Below are 19,804 nucleotides of genomic sequence, written 5' to 3' on the forward strand. Positions count from 1 at the left end.
GTGTGTGTTATTTCTTTCTAGAATGTTTGAGATGACTGGTAGTGTAGCTACTGGTCTGTAGTTCTGAGTATCGTTTATTTTGCCGTGTTTGTATATTGGCGTAATTACTGCAGTTTTTGGTTGTTGTTGAATAATGCCTGTGTCGAATATTATGTTCACGAGTTTCAAAAGTAGTGGATTTATTTTTTCAAAGTGTGTTATAAGGTCTGTGAGTCTTATTTTGTCTATTCCTGTAGTGGTCTTTGGTTTTAGCTGTAGGATTGCTTCTTTCAGTTCCTGTTTTGTTATGGATGGAAAATACATCGTTTGTTGTTGATTTTGTGTCGGTAGTTATTTTGTTGATCGTTGGTAGTTTGCGTTTTTTGAGTTGTGTGATGTTGTTTGTGAAAGCATGGTTGAATGAGTCTGCTAGTTCTTCTTGGTTTGTGTCCTGACCGAAGCTTTTTGCAATAAAATCTTGTGCTGAAGTTTTCTTTTTTCGGGTTACTAATTTGTTGAGTGTAACCCATGTTTGCTGAATGTTGTTGTTATATTCCATGAATTTTTGGAAGTAGTAGCGTCTCTTTGACCTACGAATTTTTATTGTTAGTTTATTTCTTGTGTTTTTGTATAAGGTTTCTAAATGCGTGTTACTGGGTGACTTTTTAAGTTTTTTCCATATATTTTCTTTTTCAGTAATAGTATTTAGTATGTCGTCATTTATCCATGGATTGTTATCTGTTTGTCGCCTCGTTAGTGTAGGTTTTGTTGCGTTTTTGTATATTTCTCTGAACTTTAGTTGAAAATTCTCGTATAATGTTACAGGATCGTTTATCTTAAGTAGGGAATTCCTGTCTGTATTTCTTACTTGGTTATCGACAATGCTCTTTAGTATGATCGCGTTTTGTCGACTTTTGTGGCGGTGGGAGGGGAGTACGAAACGTAATAAAACGAAGTTGAGACAAAGTAGTGATCGGCAATTTTTACGTTAATTATTGATGACGTATATGTATGGATCAATCATGCATTGATCATATGTTGATATGATCAATGCATGATTGTGTTAGTGAGTTATTGAGTGTTTCTTCTCTTGTTGGGGAGTTAATGGTAGGGTTTATGTTGTACTGACTTAGTATATCAAGATATGTGTTAGTGGTTGAAGAAGCGTGGTCAAGAGTATTTATGTTAATGTCTCCTATTAGGATGAGCCTGTGTGTTGTACGCGGTTCGATGCTGCTTAGCCATGTTTCTAACTCGTGAAGAAAACTGAGTGGATTATTATCTGGGGGTCTGTATATTGTGTTTATTGTGTATTTAATACTATTGTGGCTATTTGTGAGTTCCAAAATTAGTGTTTCCGCATGTTCGAAGTGAGTTTGTTTTTCTGTTATATTGTATTTTTCTTTGATAAATGCCACAATACCACCTCCTCGTTTGCTTGGTCTACATAAGTTGTAGGTTTGATAATTATTTATGTTGTATGCGTAAATTTCTGTGTCGTTTATTGCAACTTCGGTCAGTATTATCGCATCTATGTTAATCATGGTATAATTGAGCTGTGTTATCAATGTGTTATCAAAGCTGTGTAATCCAGTGATTTTTACACATTTTATGTTTGTGTGTATGATAGTGAAGTTGGTGTTGGTGGAAATGTTGTCTGACCATTTCTTCAAAGAGTCAAAGACCTTGAAGTTTATGTTGTCTGACTGGATATGTTCACCTATGTTTGAGATCTCCATTATATAGTTTTTAAATGAGTTCTAATCTTATTCTTAAGGATGTGAAAAGTTGGAGATTTAAATTGGTAGGCTGTGTAAGTCGGATTCACTTGTAATTATGTAGACGCGAGTGTTTTCATTATTTCTCAGAAATATCTGGGAATTCTTTGTCCACAGGAACTTGTAGTTTTTCCCTGTTTTTGTCTTCCTTGCTTGGTATAAAAGATTTTTGAAGTATGGAGTCCAGCGTTCCGTTATATAGATTGGTGTTGGGAGTTTCTTATCAGTTAGGATCGTTGTTGTCGGCCTTGTTTTCTTGCTTGCTGTAAGAATCTCTTAGAGTTTTGTTGGTAAAACGAGCGATGATTGGTCGTGGTCTCTCTTTATTTATTTTTTTGTGGGCCTCGGTTGATATAGGTGATATCTGTGGTTGAGATTTGAATTCCAATAATAATAATAATAATAATAATAATAATAATAATAATAATAATAATAAAAAGAAAAAAGGATTGAATTTAAAATTAAAAAAAATATTATTTTAAAATATTATTAACTTGCAAGTATCTGTTATTCACAATTGTAATGTGTTACAAATATTATATATATATATATATATATATATATATATATATATATATATATATATATATATATACACGTGTATATACAATTATTATTGTATCTATGTATGTAATTTATCTAAGACATAAAAAAAAATATTATTAAGAGAGACCTCCAGGGACTCAGAGACTCATGGAGGGAGGCCACATACTACATATACACCAGCTATCATACTTATTCTTGAATTCATTCATACTGATTGCACTCCCAATATCGAATGGCATTCTAAGCTTCCATAGATGTCCTCTTGTCCTTTCCCCACCGTCCATAAATTGAAAAATTTATCAGTTGAAATCCATTATGACCGTTTCAGAAGTTTCTAAGTCTCAATCATATCATCTCCCTCTTACCTCATGTTTGCTAATATTTGCAGCCTACAAATTCTCCGTCTGTCTTCATAATCAGTATTCCACAATACTGATATACAAAGGAGAGTACACTCTCCTTTGTACTCTCTCCAATATATCAGATTCACAACGGAAACCATGAGATCAGACCTTTCACACAGTAGTCCAAGTGAGGTCATATCAAGGCCTTGTAAAGATGCAAAATAACATCCGTATCTTTACATGTCAACGTTCGTTTCAGCATTGCGATTAACTTTTGAGTTATATTTGCAATCTTTGCCACATGGCTCCTGAACTTCAACTTCCTATCTACTACCACTTCAAGATCCCTAGCCTCATCAGTTTCTTCTAACATAATCCCAACAATATAATACGACATTATATATCTAATCACGCCCATTGATTTTTCCATGCACACAATTTCAGCCTATTCAAATCATTCTGCAAGTACTGCATATCAGCAGCATTCATGATTACCTTACCTATCTTAGCGTCATCAGCCATCCTCTTTTCCATGCTAATTTTCTATAACCCAAACCCATATTCTCCAATTTATGCAACGGTCTAGCATACTGTATTCTTGCAAAAGCCTTATCAAAATCCAAAAGTGTCATAGTGTATCAATTTCCCTTGTCTAATTCAATGGCAATATTGTTATAGAATGAGAGCAAGCTACTAAAGCATGACCTTCCCTTAGTAAACTTGTTCATTGCAAAGTAGAGATTCACTGGAAAGACATTTCTGAATGCGACCCTTAACCAATTTTTCCAAAATCTTCACCACCACCACTCCTGAGATACTAATTGGTCGATAGTTAGATACATCGGTCTTTACACCACCCTTGTGCAATGGAATTACCACACATTCTTTCCATTCCTGCGGAATCTTTCTTGTTCTGAGACTCATATTAAACAGCCTGGCCAAAGGAATAGCCAGCTCAGCTGAATAGCCTTTTAGTACCTGTGCTGATATTCCACCAGTCCCTGTTGCTGAATTCTTATTCAGTCTGTGCAACAGCTCTAATAACTCGTCCTAATACACCAGAGGTTCTTCATCTAGTGAAGAGGTAGCATTGAACTCAATGTTGCGCACACCAGGTTGATAGGTTTTAACAAAATGGACACTCGTTAATTGAACAACCTCTTCTGAGTCTGTAACCCTAAAGCCATCTGCATTTAGAAGAGTTCTTTTTTCATATTCATTCTTTCTTTTACTTGCAGCATATCAATAGAATTCTTGTGGGTTGTCTTTAGAATGCAGAGTCAGTTTTCTTTTCATACTCAGACTTTGCTTTCAGTACAACAGACTATTCTAGACTGCTCCTTATATCTTTCATAACGTACATCATCCTTATGTACACGGTATTTCTTCCACATCATCATTTTTTACGAATCTCTTGCTTAATAAGATTATATATCCATTTAAATCATATCCTATTTATTCTTCGGACCCTGGATACACATTCTGATATCGCATCATTCAAGTATTGTTTAAATGCTTCCCATGCACTGTCGATATTCTTCCCATTCAGTAACCGATCCCATTCCACTGAACTCAGGATACTCCTCAGTTGTTTATAATTTTCTGCTTTGTAGTTCAGCATGTAACCTTTTCTGAATGGAACATTGATACACTTTCACTTCCCAAGTGAGTACCGCATGATCACTGTTACCAACCGGAGGCAGAATAGTTATCTTTAACTGAAGCGCCCTCTGACACTATAATCAAATCTAACACTCTTTGCCCTCGAGTTTCCTTCCGTCACATGCTGCTTGAGGAAGTTGACCCGCAACAGCTCAATAAATGCATTTTCATTCTTCTCATGAGATTCTACTGCTACCCAATCAATATTTGGATAATTAAAGTATCCCATTATGATTACTCTTTTCGCGCTCATCGTTTCTATTTGGTTATGCATTTCTTCATCACTAGCAACCAATCCACCAAGTTTATAAAAACACCCCACTAGGTATTTATTCATGTTAGATTCCCCTTACACCAGATGGCTTCAAACGCACTGCCACATAAAGTATTGTTGCAGTATTTTAGTCATAATTCTCAACTCTAACTGGATTGAAATCATTTCATATCATTAGCAGCACACTTCCCTTCTCTCCTATCCTGTCAATCGTTACTTAAAATACTCTACTATTGGCACTCGATACCAGTTGGTATGTCTGAATCTGTTAGCCAGGTCTAACTAATGCCTACAATCTCAGGTCCCAAGATATTGACTAAGGCAACAAACTCTACCCCCTTTATTCAAATTAAGTGGATATTGAATCCAACATTATTTCAAAGCCCAATAGAGAAACTGAAAGAGTTTCGTGCCGAATATAGAAACTATACAAGTTTCTGCGGGGCAACTCGTAGGAAAGGCGGAGTGAGCTCTGGTCACAATCCTTAGTATTTCCCATAATGTAAAACACATCTCCTAGCGGGCATGTATAATATTATACATTATGGGGGATTCACTAGCCAGATCGGTTTAGACCTTTGTTGATGTCTCGTCAGTGAGTAGGCAGATCCAAAATGTAAATAACCAAGTTGTAGTGATTCAGGGGTTATACTTTACCATACGAATTGCAAATAGGTGTCACATCACAAAAGCCACCAAGAATTACTGAAATAGAGAGCCAAAATACTTCACTTCGGCAACGCAATGTATAATGTTATACATTATGGGGGGGGGGGGGGGTGACTACCGAGACCGGATTCGACCTTTGTTGAGATCTCATCAGTGAGTAGGCAGACCCAACATGTAAATATGTTCTTTGGTATACTCTTGTCTGCGGTCTGCATGATTCAGTTGGAAAACTTACTGATCTCTGTTCTTCTGTAGTTCGTTATTCATGTAGACATCTTTGCACATGTTCGATGGGTCCTAACCGGACGAACACAAAGTCCAACTCGGTCTCTCGTCGTCAACATTTCCACTACAAAGCCCACTCCCATCATTAACTGGGTTAATGAAGGGATGAAGGGGTTGTTTGATAAGTCCGTGAAAAAATGAAGAAAACAATATTTTTGGGACATACCTTTTTTATTTTTTAACATAGTCTCATTTGAGGTCTACACACTTAGTCCAACGATGCTGGAGTTCTTTGATCCCGTCCATATAGTATGATTTGTCCAACTGTTCAAAATAGGCAGTTGTTTCGGCAATCACCTCATTGTTTGATGAAAATCTCTCTTTCCCAGCCATTTTTTCATTTTTGGAAACAGATAGCAGTCCGAGGGAGAGAAATCTGGATGGTAGGGGGAAGGGATGCGAAAGGACTTCGTAGCGAAAATCGAACAATTTTGCGATCACACCACGTTGACGCTTTTGATCTAGTGTGAGGAAACGCGGCACCCATCTTGCGGATAGTTTCTCATATGTAAATGTTCACGTAAAATATTATGTACGCGGTCATTTGAGATGATCACAGCCTTAGCAATTTCACTTCTATCATCCATCTTCATCTATCATCCATCCACCTTACCTTCACTCTTCTATCATCCATCACCATATTGTGGATTTTTTCAATTCTTTCTGGAGTAGTGACCTCAACAGGGCGTTCAGAACGTTCAGCGTCACTTGCGCTCAAAAGTTACTAAATTTCGAAAGTTACTAAATAACTTATAAATCGTTCTAATCGAAGGTGCAGACTCACCATAATGTTTATCACGCTTAGCTTTGGTTTCTTGAACCGTTTTGCCTTTCCTAAAATAATCATTAATTTTAGGAAAGGCAAAACGGTTTAATAATTACACGAAATTCTTTCTCATCCATTTTTCATAAATCACGGTACTTGATCGATTCAATGAACTACAAACACAGAGTAATAGTTCTATCTGACTGAAACTTAGTGTGTGATCTTCAACAGTTGATAGCCACTAAAAATAACCTCGATGCGTGCTGGTGGCACCGTCTGTTAGTTTTTGCACGGACTTATCGAACAGCCCTCGTATATAACATTTTCGTTCTTACACTCACATTCTCACCATCGCTCCCTTTATAATTTAGTTTCACTGATTGTCTGTTAGGTCTCATACCAGCTATTAGTTTTTCCATATAATATAACAGATGTGTATTACTTGAAATAAGGCATGGTCCAGCATCACATACATTGGGTTCTCCATTCCTGTACTCACTAAAGTGAGCTCTTGAGGCATACTAGATTTCCAAAAATCCCTTTAGCACCTTTCAAAATAACCTGACCATGTTCAATACAAGAACGAAACTACCATCTTCATTATAAGAGAGATGACATGCTATTTCGATTCTGAAAAGGAGAGAAAGAAAGACGAGTAGGGACTACTCTACATATAATATAACAGATGTGTATTCTATATCTCCATTGCTCCCTGCTTAATCTTGGAGAGTGTTATCTGGAGATAACTGATGCAAGTGAATGGTCTACTAAACAGTGTGAATATAAATATTTTTATATTAAAAAATATGAATTTACCTTAGTCAATTCATTAGTTAAGTTTTGTTTCTTTGATACGGAAATAAATCATATACAATAATGGATATTAAGGATCCAACATTATTACAAGGACGAAAAGTAAAAAAGTTTCGTTATTTGACCAGAAAGCTTATGAGAATAGGTTCTTCGGCATCGGAATTTGCCTTAGCTTGCACTACTTAAAAGAACGTGACCGCTACCTACAGGCCCTTGAAACCATGTCAAATACACTAAGGAAAGGAGAATATACGGAGGCTTGGGCGGCAGTGGTATTAGTTTTATTCAGGCGGTTGGAAAAGTGGTAGATATCGTCTCCCCCTCATGGTCGATGTGGCTGTCCAAGGGGGTCGGTAAATGTCGGGTCACAAGGGGTCAATAAACACCTAAAACGATTTTTAATAACACCCAATAAACATGCAATACTAACTGGCTGAGCACACGAGGGAGAAGCGCACGCTCTTCCTCGATGAAGACATCTAGAAAAGAGGCAATCAGGGCTAGTGTGCATTTATCATCCATAGCTATCAGAGTGGTATATAGTGAGCTGATAACTGATATTTTTTAAGTTATAGTGCCCATAATGGGAGCCTCTGATAGAAAGAAGTGCAGACAGTATTCGCAAGTGTATTTAATATTTGGATTTATACCATCATTTACCAATGAAACAATGTCTCTATGCCTATGTGAAATGACTTTCAGTAATGATGCCATGAAGCCTGCAAAGATAAAAGACCATCTCGCAAGGGTTCAATATAATAAGAAAAATAATGATTTTAAATTAATGTTTAGGCACTGAAAGAAAAGATCATAAAACGAGCAAATTTAAAGACATTTTTAAAAGCACCTGCCAGTGGAGATCATGAAGGAGGAGGGAAGGCATCATACAGTATTTCGCTTAATATACCAAAAAAAGGAAAACCACATACCATTGGTGAGGAGATTATCATACCAGCCATTAAAAATGTGATTGAAACTTTTTTTTTATTATTGCAAACATTTATTCATTTATTTAACATGATGGGGTCGATCAGGGATCAAATATTCCATGAAGGGGGTCAATGGTCTAAAAGGTTTGCCGATCCCTGGTTTAAGTGGCACAATCTAAGGCAACTCCGATACCGATGATCGTATTCTCATAAGCTCTCCTGTCAGATACCAAACCTTTCTACAAACATTCGGTATGGAAATAAGGTTGGGTCTTTAATGTAATTTACATTGCCGAAATGAAGTCGTACGGCCAGGGCCGAGCCGTGCGGTTGTGCTGATTGTGCACCGCACAAGGGCGCTTGAAGATAGGGGCGCCATTTCACAACGGGAAATAATGAAAAAAATATATATAAAATTTCTTATTCTTGAATTATTTCGTACTATATAAATATCACAATTACAAATTATAGTTAACGCAATAAAAATGAAATTTTAAATCAGTCAAATCATTATAAATTCTTAATAATCTAACAACATTTTTAACTTAGTACATCACCATCTTTTTATAATTTGTTCGAAGTGAAACGTTATCAATATTACCACAGATTTATTTCACAGAGTAATCAACGACTCAGCGAAAATTGTATAAATATTCTCGTTTGTTTATTATATTTTTAGTGGAAATTTTTAGTTTAAGACAGACCGTGAATTCATTCTTACGCTGTGCTTTGCCTAGTACTGCCGACAGGGTGTAGCATAGAGGCAGCCTGCCTCACGGGCGCTTCTTAAAAATGAATTCAAATCATAGTTATAAAACATGATGTATGCACTTTCACCATAAAACTGGACGTGCCCGAAAATAAACAGAAAGTCAGCACGGCACTCGGTAACGATATACTCTGTGAAATATTCCTGTAGAATTTAACATTTTATTTTAATTTCATTTAATAAAATGAATAAAATTTGGTTTCTTTTATATAATTTACTAGCTTTCAATTTCAGGATTATAAGATACATTTGATTAGTACTGGAAACTAAAATATGAGTCAAAGATTCGATTCGATTTATATAATGCTCGAAACTGCACTTGTAGAATTACCTCCTGCTCGTAGTTGTTTCATGTTTACTGGTGTCCACTGTGAAGTTGAATTTCTCTATTAGGAACTCGAAATAGGACAGCGAATAAGAATCAGAGAAATCAGTGTTAAAATCGACATTTAGAATTACCGGTAATTGGTACTCTGTAGTAATCGACATGAATATTGGGAGTTCAGCTAGCAGCACCGAGGAAAACGTGACTTGGGCCTGTCAAGGATGACCCGCGTATACAGTGGATGACCACTTACATGGCCAGAGTAGTCTCCACCGATCGCCAAGAATGGAAGCGAAATGTGAATGATATATGAAATCCAGCGGCACCTTCAATAGCGAATTGATTGAGAGGTCAACCTGCTCATCAAGATTAATTAAAGGGGAGAAAGAGCGAAAATTACGAATCCCCGCTAAAAAACATAAGGGACGTAATTTAAAAACAGGCAGGGTTGTGCATTTTTTGTTAATCAGATCCATGAAAATTTGAAAGCGTATCGTAGAATTAATTCCTTGAATGGGTTCCGAGTAGTAAATTTGGAATCCTGTGAAAAGCTAGCCAATTCAGGTGTTCAGAGGGAATAGTAATTTGACACCAGGACGAGTAAAATCATCAGTCAACCTGAAGACATTCAGGAATATTTATGCCCGCAGTAGGAATCCACCTCATTACAAGTTGTTGGAAGAAAAGGATTTCAATCCACTTGGCCTATCAGCCCGAATAAAAAATAGTGTGGTACACCACCATTTTGTGTCTCTTCGCACAAGTATCTTTGTATTTCTGTATCTTTGCAAACTTTAGTATAAGCACTTTTCCAAGTAAGAACTTAAACTTAAACCTAAATCGAGTAAGTGTAATATCTGTAACTCAAATTTCACTCCATCGAAGTATCTAACAAAAATGTCGTACTCAATCCTGGTCATATGACAATGTCATGCGATCGCTTCTGACGGTTTCATGCAAGTGTACTTCTCTTACTTAGCTGTTTTTTTTTTCCCCTTCGTGATTGGCTCTAGTTTCAAATTGTATGGCCCATCTGTATGTAAAAAATGTTACTGTCCTACATTCATGAGTCTTTATATATCCCTCGGTTAGGTAAGTAGTGATGGAACACTTCCTAAAATTCCCAGATAAGAGAAGGATAGCTTTATCAACCCAAGTACCAGTTTGCTTAATTTTTCTTTTTTGCAAAAGTCGGTATTACCGACTTTTGCAAAAAAGTCGGTAATACCGACAAAAAAGTCGGTAATTCGCGCATGAGCGCAAATTTCTGTTCCGAGAACTAGACAATCCAGCATACCATATTCGCTTAGCATGTAAATTGTTTTCACACGTGGTTCAAATAACAGAGCAAGATAGGATGTGCATTGGGTGAATTACGTAATTCAAGAAAAAAGCTTTCTTTGTATAACGAGCGACATTATCTCATTGGTTGGAACAACAAAAGCCATGAAAATTAATATCGTTCTTATGGAAGACTCCGCTCATTACTACTCCAGTAATGCTTTTTTCTTTTTCTTTTTTTTTTTCATTTGAATCTTATTCCACTACACGCTCATATAAAATTCAAAAGCTAGTTAAATTCTGGCAAAAACGTAAACTTAGAATTCTACGTTTTTGGAAAGGTCGTTACTCTTCAGCATCAGCAGCAGCAGCAGCAGCAACAGACCCACATTATGACCTCAATATTAGAAAACGTGTTAGGTCAGTGAAACCTAGTTAATGCACTAATAAATATGGACTCTTGGGTAGAGTCCATGATCTTGGGGTAGTGAAAACTAAGGCAATTCGCATGCCGAAGAATTTTTTTCTTAAATTCTCTGATAAAATTCGAAACATTGTTTCTTGAAATTTTTTGGATATGCAAGATGCAAGATTTATGCAAGATGCCAAATATACGCATTATACATCATAACATCCAGCCAAATTGAAGGACGTTTAGAGTCTGTATTTTAATAACAAAAAAAAATTTGGAGATTTTGCTTGCTGTATTTCGCAAATTAAAATTTACATATTTAGTTTTAGAAATAACCAGACTAAGTTTATTTGACGGAAACCAATTTGTTACTTTTAAAAGATCAGAATTCACTATGGTTTACATTTCTTCAGCTGTGTCCTTATAGAATATTAGTACTGAATCATCTGCAAAAGTATTTATTTTCCTGTTCAGTTTGAGAATGCAGACGTCAATGATATAAATATTAAATAAAATTTGTCCTAGGACAGATCCTTATGGCACACCACAATCTGGAGTTTTGCAGCTGCTATAGCTGTCATATATTTTTACTATTTGTGATCTGGTATTTAAGTAATTTTTGAACCAGTTTAGCGCAATACTTCGTATTCCTATGCCTTTTAATTTTTTTATTAAAATTTCATGTGATTAATTATCAAAAGCTTTGTGTATATCTAAAAATACTGCTAATGTTAGTTGATGTTCATCTAGGGAGGTATACACAGTGTTTGTGAGTTCAGTAAAGCAAGTTCTGTGCTAAACCCAAATCGATTCTTTGAAAAGAAGTTGTTTTTGTCCAAAAATTTCATGAGACTAATTTTAACCAATTTCTCTAATATTTTGGAATAGACCTGTGGAAAGGGAGGGGATGGGGAATCGTTCTGTAATTTTTCAAGTTATTTTTGTTTCCCTTTTTGTAAATATGTACAACTACGGCCTTCTTAAAATCTGATGGAAAAGTACCTGATGGAAAACATATCATGGGAAAAGTAATCAGTGATAAGTTAAAAATGTACATCAGGGATTTCATAATGTAAATTTGGTATTCCTTCATAATATTAATGTTAATACAATCGCATCCTGAAGTTTTAGTTGTTCTTAGGCTCTCCATAACACTTTTGATTTCGTTTTCACAAGAGGGCAAAAGATATCATCATCATCATCATTAGTGTTCGGTCTCTTGACAGGTCCAACTGGACAGACTCTCTTCCTCCAATTTCCTCTGTCTCTTGCTTCCTCCTTCATTTCCTGATATCCTCTTGTGACCATTATATAATCAAGCATCATTAGTCGTCTCCTTCCTCTTGGTCGCTTTCCTTCAATTTTTCCTTCTGTCATTCTTTTCAGTAGGCCGTCTCCTCTTAATACATATCCTATCCAGGTATGCTTTCTTCTTCTTATGATCTTTAGTAAATTCCTTTCTTCTTCCACTCTTTGTAATACTTCTTCATTCGTGATTTTTTCAGTCCACTTTATTTTCTCCTTTCTTCTCCATAACCGCATTTCAAATGCTTCCAACATTTTAGCTTCTTTCTTCCCAATTGTCAATGTTTCTGACCCATATAAGGTTATACTCCAAATATAACACTTAATAAGCCTTTTCTTTAGATTTTTACTCATTTTAGTAATAAATAAATTTTTCTTGCTATAAAATGCATTTTCATTTGTTAATTCTTTCTTTTATTTCCATGTCACATTTTCCATTTTCTTGTATTACACTAACAAAATATTTGTATTGTCTCACTTGCTGTACACTTTCTCCATTCATCATCACCTTGATACTTTCTGGTTTCCTTAAAAATGACTCTCATCATTTTTTTTTCTTTGTGTTAATTTTCATTCCATATTTCTTGCACATACTTTCAAATGTTTGCATTAGGTGCAGTAGTTCATCTTCAGTATTAGCAAATATTGCTTGATCATCTGCAAATCTAATATTTTATATTGTTCTTCCTCTAATAGTGATTCCTCTTTTCTCTTCATCAAATGCTTTTTTTATCTTTTGTTCTGCAAATATATTGATAAATGTCGGTGACAGGCATCATCTCTGTCTTACACCTCTGCCAATCACACAGTTTTTAGTTTTTCCTACGTTTGTCTTTATTATGGCCGTCTGGTTCATATATATTTCAGCTATTAACCTTCGGTCCCTCCAATCTAAACTTATTTTGCGTAACATTTCCATCATATTGTACCATTTTACCATGTCAAATGCTTTTTCAAGGTCGACGAAACATGTATATTTATAAAAACATGTATATCTTCTAAACTTCTTTATTTACTTCTATATTCCTTTCGCATATGGTCCTCATTACTGCAATTGCATCTCTAGTTCCTCTTTCTTTTCTAAATCCAAATTGATCATCCCCCAGAAAATACTCCACTCTATTATATAATCGTTGATTTGATATTCTTAGAATATGCTTATAGTTGAGTAGTCAGTGCACTTAGCAGTCTTTCATTTTTTGCATAAAGTTCTTCGATGTATTCCTTTCATCTTGTATTTCAATATCATAAATCAATTTTCCTTGCTAATGGCAAGATTTCTAATGGCAGATTTCTTATACTTTTTTTAAATATTTTAATTACTTTTGCTTTTTCAAATATTTTATCATATCGCCCCCTTTTATCCATTTCTTCAATTTATTTACATTCTGCTTTTAACCATTCCCCTCTTGCTTTATCAGTTTCTCTTCTCAGTTCATTATTTAATACTTTGTATTTTCTTCTTCCTTCTTCAGTGTTTACATTTTTCCATCTTCTTCTTTGCTCTATTTTTTATCATTTTATTTGTAATCCATCCCTTCTTAATTCTTTACCCTACCCTTCCACAAAACCTATCTCTTCAGCAGCTGTTTCATATTCAATTTTTTCAGTTGATTCCATTTTGCATTAACATCAATAGTTTCTTCAGATATTTCTTCTTTCTTTCTTATTTTATTCTCCAGTTCTTTTCTGAATTTCTTACCTGCGTCTCCTTCGAGTTTTTCTAGGTTCCACCTTTTCTTGCTTTTACCTTTGTTTATTTTCTTAAATCGTATTCTTAATTCCATAACAAGCAAATTATCGTCTGAGTGAATATTAGTTCCTGGATATGTTGATATCCTTTTAAATTGTTCCTATAACTGTTTTGTATTAACATATAATCAATCTGGTATCTTGCGATATCTCCTGGCATTTTCCATTTTTATCTTCTTCTCTTTGAAAGTTTAAACCAAGTATTACCAATGATCAGTTTGTGTCTTTTACAAAACTCTATGTCTTTCACCTCTCTCATTCCTTTTTCCAAGACCATATCTTCCTTTTATTCCCTTCTCTACCTTTTCACCTACCACTGCATTCCAGTCTGCCATCAATTCTCCTTGAAGTGCAGTTTTGAGGGGTAGTTTTAGCATTTTTTTAGAATGCGTTCGCTGACCGTGGTAAATTGATTACTGAGTTTTTCAGCTTATACTCTGTCGCCATTTTATCTGTTCCTATCGACAATCTATGGGGAGGCGTTTTGTGTATATCTTTGCCGATAAATTTATTCACAAACTTCCATTGTTTTCTAGGGTTTCCTTGACATATTTGGAATTCATTTCTGTAGTATTCGTTTTAACTTTCTTTTAATTTATGCTGCATTAGATTTCGATAGTACTTACAGCTGTGTTCATAGTATTTCATTGTGCGGGTATTTTTTAAACTTTTTATACACTTTACTCTAATTTTTATGTAATGTCTGATTTCCTTTTGTAAGCGAGGGCTTTGGTTCGTTCCTTTTGCTTATTATTTAAACTTTAATTGAATCTTGTATTTTACTGTTTAATATCACAATAAATTTATGATACGAGGTATTAATATATGTTTCTGTTGTTATCTCTTTCCAAGAGACAGTGCTTAAGTTACTTCAATACTCTGGAGTAAATTCTCATGTAGGGGATGTTTTCGATTTCTGTGCTGTACTTGCATATCCACTTTGATACCAGTTGGAAAGTGATCCACGAGAATTTGGCGCAGAACTGCTGCTTGGATTTTGTATCCGCTTAACGTTCTTCCGAATATATGATATAAGCACGTTCTACCATCGTCGAATTCTCTCATGGGGACATTAATATTGTTCGAATCCATGCATGGAAAGTAAATCTAGATAATCTTGAGAGGAGCCGCCATTCCTCAGCAATTCAATATTTATATCCCCAATTATGAGAATATCGTCACTTCTGAACTCATCTAGACTATACTCGAGTGGACTCTGTGTAGCAATGTGACCTATATACAGCCATCATATATATATATATATATATATATATATATATATATATATATATATATATATATATATATATATATATATATATATATATATATATATATATATATATTATGATCTTCTAAATATAAATTGAAATTTTCAGCTGGGTTCTTTTTTATTTTGGTAATGTTATTAACTGATATGGAATTTCGAATAAAGATAATTGCACCTCCAGATTTGTTATAATTTCGACATTGATAATAATTTTTAAATCAGCTTAAATGGTACAAATCAACTTCTTCATCTTTAACCCAGATTTCTGTTAATATCAGAATAACTAAATGTTTAAATGTCTAGTAGTAATTCAATCAGTTCTAATTTATCTCGAATTCTTTTCATATTTAGATGCAAAATATTCAAAGTATTTACAGTCTCTGTGGATAAAACGTTTCTTAATTCTACTGAATCATGACAAATTACACATTTATGAAATGTGACATCACAGTCTTTATAAATAATTGTTGTTTATAGTTGTTATTCTCATTGCCATTGTTGTTCGTGATTCAGTTATTACCCTTGCTCTTATCACCAGTTCACACCAGTCTTCTTCGCATCCGATATGCCATATTTTAGATGTATCATGTCTCCTCATGAAGAGTTTGCTCTATTTTACCCAGAGATATTTGTGGTGTACTTCTTTACGTTTCTTGTCAATAAACAGGAGATGTTTTACGTTTCCAGTAAAGTGCTCATTTAGATATACTGTATTTTGCTCTTCTTAAAATTGTTACATATATCAGCTGGGATTACTCTCTATTTGATACTTTTGTTTCCCTCCAGCCACTTGTTCCTGATCACTTTAGTTTTAAATTTTATAATGACAGGCACTGCTCTCTTTTTATGTTCACTAGGAACACGATGCATAGCCTCAATACCATCTTCATGTATACCTGAATTAGCGATCGTTGTTAGATATGAGTTCAATCCAAGACAAATTCATAATATTTAAAGATTTTATTATCTGTGAAAAAAATTTGATGACTGTAGTATAGATTTTCTTACGTTTTACATGAAATGTATGATAATTATTTCAATATAATAGAAGTAATATTAAAAATTAATATCTGTCATAACAAGAACAATTTATAGTTACAGTTTTGCATATTTCTAAATTTACATTGATATTTCATTTTGTAGTTTATTTTTATTCACAATTTACATTTAGTTTCTTTCTCTTTTTTTGTTTGTGGTAGGGAATTCTGAATGCATTCATTTCACTTTATCACAATGATCCGTGATGATGATGATGATGATGTGATGATAACAATAAAAAAGTGTTCGTTTGGACATTTATTCAATTCACATATTGCACGTTGAATGCAGTTGAATGCAATTTTCAAAATATTCAGTATTATAACTCATTCACATTTATTTTAAAACTTCAAAAATGTTATATTTAATATAAGTATCACGAAAATCTTCAGGGATGCCCAGAAATGGGTGCTATTTTATTATATTACAAATTTTTGGAATACTTTATGAAACTTGTACATGAAACTCTGATCGATGTTACGAAACAGATAGCAAGGTAATGAATATCGAGCTATTAGTTGCAGTTATTGTGACATAAAAATGAGCAACAGAATTCGTATGTTTTTAGAAAAAGTGATTTAAATAAGGTTACATTAAGGTTACTTGGTGCGGTGGTATTTTGAAGATATTATAAAAATGAAAGAATATAAGATAAAGGGAAACAAACCATCATTTTTAGAGCAGGTGTAGCTCGGTAGAAGTGGCGTTCGCAATGTTTGGCGCTTGGTCGCACGACGAAAGACTTGGGTTCGAATCTTGTCGCCGACGAGAGGAACATTTTTCTAAGCCTTTTCTCGACCGGTTCCCGAGTTAGTCGATCTCTGGCACGGGCAAGCGGATTTTTCGTCCAAGAAACTCAATAAAATCTGCCGTCGAACCACACTATTTTCAGACATTAAATATATTCTGTTAGGGTTAGTGACCACGGCACTTGTTGAGTCGCCTCTTCATTGCGCGCCTCTTAATTAGTGATAGCCTTGGGTCAGCTATCTCTGATTGACTACCAGTGGAGATTGAACTGCCCACTCAGTCTCCAAAAGTTAGATTGCGCTAAAACGGCCTCGCATACTCCCTATAAGGGAACAAAAAGACGTTAGCTGTTTTTTTTTTTTTTAACTTTCATCTGTGTGTAGAAAAATAAATGTCCGGTATTTATTTATTTTCGATGCAATCGGAGAATTTGTATGGTCTGAATGAAAATGATCTTACTATGATCCAAGCAATACGAATCGACATTAATAAATTTTCCCTTGGCCTCAACTCATTAAATTTCTCTCTCTCTCTCTCTCTCTCTCTCTCTCTCTCTCTGGTTTTTCCTGCTGATTTGACCTTCTAATATCTCCTGAAAATAATAATTTTAGTTGTTTTACAACTCTTACGAAAACGACTTGGTTTATTATAGTGGATATTTTTATCATTGCAATGAGTCAAATTTTGACACTATCTCCATAGATTTTAACACTCACTATCGCCACAGTAATCTGACGCAGTTGATGCACACAACAAAACAGAGGATTGTCTATCCTTCTGCTTACATAGGATGACTTGTACTTAAATTCGTGTAAACACAAGTCATCCTTGTAAGTATATTGTAAGTACAAGACAAGGTAATTAAAGATAGAACGTGAACGACATTTTGAATATCTGTAATAGAACATTTTCGGTGTGCTTTTCAATAGAAAAACAGCATACGATTGGTATTCACAGTGGTCAAAACACAAGAGATAGGTGTGATTGAAAGTTGACACTTTCATTCGTTGCGCAGAGAGAAACGTACCCAAACAGACATTGGGGTTTCCAAACAATGTATGTACCGCAATCAACAAACAGGGGTAAATTTCGAGATCTTCTCGACTCCGATCGTGGACGTCTTATTGGCGCAAGACAGAGGGGGTCACACAGAGGGGGGTCACTGTATCGCGCAAGCGGTAAGATCGCAGGCTTCTCGAGGGCAGCTGTATCAAAAATATACCGCGAGTGTACCAACAACAGACGTATCAGTCCCCAAAGACGAAGTGGTGGTAGACCACACGCCATTAATGACCAGCCTGGACTTTATCAGTCTAGACTCGTAGAAACAAACGCAGGGCAAAGGAGGCACAAATCACATCCAGTTTCAATTTCGTAGGTCCAAGCAGCGTCAGTGATCGAACGGCACGGCATGTTGTCCACACCATGGGGACATGGGGCTGACCCGAATCGTGTACCACTTTTGACAGATCGCCACTGGGCACTGCGTCTCGCTTGGTGTTAGGACCATCAAAACTGGACCTCTGCATAGTTGACTAGAATCCCGCTATCTGTTGTACCAAGCTAACGAGATATTCTGGGATATTGTGGCGTGGACAGCAGTCGGACATGGTCCCTTCGTGCCAGGTCGGATCTGTTCAAAGGGGTGGTGATTCTGCGATGATTTGGAGAGTGTTCTCTTATATCACATTAGGTCCCTTAGTTGTCTGGAGAGGTGCTTTAACACTTCGAGCCACCGGAATGTGCTATCCGATCAGCTAGACACTTTCATGGCCTTCGCGCATCCTGCAGTGGATGTCTGTTTCAGCATTGCGCCACCCCACCTCACCGGGCAACAACCACCTGGGCATAGCTCGAGGAACATTCATCTAAGTTTTGGACCATCCAGTAGCCAATAGTTCTAGAACGTAGCGTTCTTCTAATTCATGTCGTAAAAAATTAAAGTTCATTGTAATTGTAGAATGGAAATTTGTGCAATAAGCAGTAGAAATAATTCTTAGAACCTTTCTTTTAATTTTTCATTTTTAGAAACTAATAAATTGAAGCATATAATTATATCACCGAATAAGTCATCTTATTAATGCCATCTTAATAAAAAAAGTATAAACAGATTAACGAACAATTTCTTTGAAAGATGCTAATGAGCCATTTTTCTAGAAAACAAGGCTTTTTTCCTTGTTTTCTAGAAAACAAGGAAATGTTTTCATCTATAAAGAAGCACATTATAGCTTTATGATGGACAAAATAGCCTGTACACTTAATTTTCAATTGTTTACATAAATTTCTCTAGTTTAGATAATAGATTTCCCAGAATCAGTGGAAATATAAAATAGAAGCTAGAAGCTGTTTTTCTATTGTAATCTAGTTCATACTTCTGTAAAAACGCACAAAACATGAGCCTATACACTTATAATAAAAACCAATAAAAAACATAAACACATACTGTTACACATACAGTATACTAAAAACACGTTGTTGGCGTAGTTATTTTTATTAATAATGAACTACCAGTGTGTTATCTGACTCAAGCTGATTTATTACTCCACTTAATAACTTTTCCCAGTTTTAAAAGCAAAGGCAATATGCCTTTAAAATTGAAGAGAGGTTTGGCGGTTTCATGCAGCGTCATTTGGCTATTGTTTTCTCTATTTCGTGCAGTATCATTCATCATCTTCCGTCAGGACGTCATGTAATCTTTATGCTTTATGCAATCTTTAACATTTATAAGTTACAGAACAAATTCCAAATATTGTTAAATCGTCGCTACTTCTGTCTGGTGAAACAAGAAAAGTCTTCTGAAACTCTTGACTGCTGTCGACATTGATAGTAAGGCATTGAGGTAAGGTCTTCATTAGTT

The sequence above is a fragment of the Typopeltis vanoorti genome, chromosome 6 (assembly GCF_054136105.1).
Source record: "Typopeltis vanoorti isolate ZY-2024b chromosome 6, IOZ_Tvanoo_1.0, whole genome shotgun sequence".
Classification (NCBI taxonomy): domain Eukaryota; kingdom Metazoa; phylum Arthropoda; class Arachnida; order Uropygi; family Thelyphonidae; genus Typopeltis; species Typopeltis vanoorti.